Source organism: Myotis nattereri (genome assembly GCF_964212035.1).
Source record: "Myotis nattereri genome assembly, chromosome: Y".
In the NCBI taxonomy this organism is placed as follows: Eukaryota; Metazoa; Chordata; class Mammalia; order Chiroptera; family Vespertilionidae; genus Myotis; species Myotis nattereri.
The window spans coordinates 39,833,461-39,837,150 of record NC_138094.1 but is presented as its reverse complement, the minus strand read 5'-3'; the positions used below and the strand labels follow the sequence as shown (position 1 = coordinate 39,837,150).

General features: G+C 60.1%; 1 pseudogene across 1 annotated transcript; it reads right to left on the bottom strand.

Moving 5' to 3' along the window:
• Window positions 1-1,277: 1,277 nt before the first annotated feature.
• LOC308512497 (pleckstrin homology domain-containing family G member 5-like) lies at window positions 1,278-2,900 on the bottom strand (annotated as a pseudogene). Its single transcript has one exon. The product of its transcript is annotated as a pleckstrin homology domain-containing family G member 5-like (transcript).
• Window positions 2,901-3,690: the final 790 nt, after the last annotated feature.

Sequence of the window (3,690 nt, the reverse complement as noted above, 5' to 3'; positions counted from 1 at the left end):
GGAATACTATGCTGCTGTAAAAAAGGAATTCTTACCTTTTGCAACAGCGTGGATGGAGCTGGAGAGCATTATGCTAAGTGAAATAAGCCAGTCAATGAAGGAAAAATACCACATGATCTCACTCATTTATGGATAATTAAGACCTTTATAAACTTACTAGATGCCCAGTGCACAAAATTCGTGCACTGGGGATGGGTGGGGGGTCCCTTAGCCCAGCATGTGCCCTCTCGCAGTCCGGGACTCCTCCCTCCTTACTGGCCACCTGCTTTGTGCTTCCTACCGCTCCAGGCCTTAGCGCTGCTGTGAAGGCCTTGGGTCTGCTAGGTGCCGGGCCTGTGGGTTTGTGTCTCTGATACCCTCAGCAGCCCTAGCACCTTGATGGCTGGGCTTGGGGCTGCAGGTCTTTGATCAGGGCCCCAGCAGCGCCAGCACCAAAGTGGTGGGCCTTGGGGCTGCTGGGTACAGGCCCCCCGCTGCGTGTTTGTGTCTTCTATCAGGCCCCCAGCAGCCCCAGCACCGCCTAAATAACTTAAGGGAAACTTTATTTAGTCTTCTTTTAAAAGCAATCTAGTTTAAAATGAGTTGCAGTTAAGAGAGAACAAAGAACATGGTACCTAAGAGTGAGATAGACCGACAGAGGAGAGGCTGGGCACTGGTCAGGGGCTTACATGCCAACTGTTCTCCACCTGGGAAATGATGTAAAATCGGTTTCTTTAGTTTTCTGCTTACTGGACTTCTCCAGAGAGTGGAGTGGCATCTGCTCGCTTCTCCCTGGGGCCTGGCTTGGTGGTCGCCTTGGGGTCTGGCTGTGCTCCAGCAGGATCCGCATGGGCCTGCCTGCTCCGTGTGGCCCTGTCCACACGTTGCTTCCTTTGAGTCTTCCTTGGGCTCAGCCCCGGTCCATCACCTCCTCCTGTTTCTCCCACCACCAGGGCCGATAAAGAGGCCCACACAGAGTTCAGGTCTGCAAGGAGCTGGTCCTCTGCTTTCAGAACCTTTGGGATCTCCTCTTGCAATTGTTCCCTTCCATGACCTTCCTTCCCTACCTCCAGAATCTTCCCGGAGCACCACATGCCTGCCCTCCAGTAGAAGGCTGTCTTTGTGTGACTTTCAGGGCAGCCTTCAGGGCCTGGTGGCCGCTGCGGCCCTTTCACATTGGGCGCCGGGCCTGAGGCCAGGCCGGGAAGGCAGCAGCTCCCCAGCAAGTCCCGCTGCACCAGGCACACGTGCGCCCACCCTGGACCACGCCCTCCAGGCATGGTGGCTCCACACTGTGCTCAAGGCCTGGGAGTTAAGCAGCAGGGTGGTCCTGATGCGCCAGTGGCTGTGGCAGCCAAGCAGAGTTCCGACAGGCTGCGGCTGGGGGCTGGGGCGCCCCCTGGGTGGCGGCCCCTGCCAGCAGCTGCAGGAGGCTGGCCTCAGATTTAGACTTGAGCAGGTGGGGCAGGAAGGGCAGCAGCTGGACAGGGGGGCGGCGGCGGAGGCAGGGCAAGGGCAGGGGTGAAGGGGCCTGTGGTAAATCTAGGGGCCGGGGCGCTGGCTCCACCACAGGGGCTGGGGTCGCAAAGTCTTGCAAGGAGGTGGAGGAGAGGGTGCTGCAGGCGGAGTCCATGGAGCAGGAGCTGCCCTCCCTGGGGCCCAGGGCCAGCAGCTTGCTGGTCAGTGTGACAGATGAGGCGGTGGTACTGAGGGACATCTCGTCTGATTGGGAGCTGAAGGGGCCGCCTTCGAACTCGGTAGAGGAGAGCGTCTCCCCGGGCTCCAGCACCAACACGGCCAGGGTCTCCGTGGAGCTGTCCGAGGCTCAGTGCTGGTGTCCAGGCTGTTGCTGCTTTTGCGCAGGATGGTGGGGAAGCTGGTGACGGAAGTACTACTCTCCTCACCATCCTCTTCCTCCTCATCATCCTCCTCGTCCTCCTGCTCCTCCTCCTCCTCCTCTAGGCTCTGTAGGTGCTGCTGGCTACCCGCATGCTCCTACGCATGCAGCTGCTGCAACTGGTTCTGGGCATTGTAAACGGAGTCCACCCAGCCCTGGCACAGAGCCTGCCCACTGGCCTGGAATGTGTAGGCCCCCACAGCGCTGTGGAACTTGTTCAGGTAGATGAGGAGGAAGGAGCCAGGGTCCCGCAGCTCCCGGCACACGATCTTGTCCACCAGCAGTGGTGGCCTGATGACCCTGGTCCCCTCAGCCTTCTTCACGGCCTTGGTCACTAAGAGCAGGTCCGTGAAGAGGAAGCAGTACACATCTATCTTGCTGTCCTTTCCCTCCTTCATCCTCAGGCTGCCCTCCAACATCAGCTGACGTGTCTCTTCTGGGGAGGCACCTGGGATGGGCACGGTCAGGTCCAGGTGCAGAAATTCCTTCAAGAGCTTGTCCACCTCATCGTTGCTACCCTCCACCACCTCATAGGCATCCATGCAGCTCACCAGGGTGGCCAGCTGCTGTCGCTCCTGTCACTGCCGCATGCACGCGTTCACATGGTGGATGAAGTGCTCCACGGAGCTGATCATGGTGATGACGGCCTCCTTGGCATGCGGCTCATCCTTCTTCCTCAGCACCGACTTGAGCAGCAGCGGGTACTTGGTGAGCCTCCAGTGAGGCTTGGTGAGCATGTCGCTCAGCTTCAGCCGCTGGCAGGCACTGCTGGTGCTTCTCGGGAAGAAGTTGTTGTTGAGCAGCAGGCTGCGCATGTACTCCATGCAGCCCTCCTCCTCCATGCAGTACCGAATGTAGGGCTTGAAGAGGGAGCCAAACATCTTGAAGCCTTTGAGGAGGTCCCAGGCTGCAGCAGCCCCCCCACCCCACCCCCCACCCCCTTGCGCAGCACCTTTTCCACCATCGGCCCCATCACGCTGCCCCACAGCCCCCAGTGCAGACACCCGATCTTGGGGATGCTGCTGAACAGGAGCGGGTCTTGGAGGTGTCAGAACTCCTACCCAGGGCGACCCTTTACCCAGGAGTACCCGCTGCTCCATTCACCCCCTCGGCCAGAAGGGAGCGCCCTCGGTGGGTCCGCTGCTCTGGGCACTGGGGAGGAGGAGGCTGGGGGAGGGAGAGGCCCTAAAGCAGGAGGAAGCCTTGGAAGGCAGGCAAGGAGCCCAGGACTCAAGGCGCCCCCGCTGCCACCCCGCGTCCCGCTGGGGCCTGCACTCAGGAGTGCCAGGGCCGCGGCAGGGCCACCTGCTGGGCTTGGAAGTGAGTCCTCCACGAAAAGTCCCAGCAGCCTGCCTGGTGTGGGTGGGGATTTCGGGTCACCTTGAGGGAGGCTCCGGCCTTTCTCTGCTCCTCTCCTGGTGGAGCGGTGGGACTCCAGCACTGAGGTCAGAGGAGCCGCCTTCCAGCACCCAGGCCGCTTCTTGGAGTCGGAAGTTTCGCCATTGGCCTCTGCCTAGGACAGGACCTCTGCACCCCCAGGGTGCATAAACACACAGGGCTTCCATCAGGCTCCGCTGATCCCGGGGCGGGAGGCCTCTCTACTCTGCAGCTTCAGGGCTGTTTGGCTTCGCTCTACCACTTGGAGCCTGAGTATGCAAATTAACCGCCATCTTATAGCTTCTATAATCAAAACATTGTATCTTTTGGAGCTGTTGCTTCAGGAGCTCAGAGCCTCACAGCCCCAGGCTGGGAAGCTTGGCTTCCTCCATCGCTGGGGCAGCCAAGCCTCCTGTTCTCAGCTGCCTGGCTGCCAG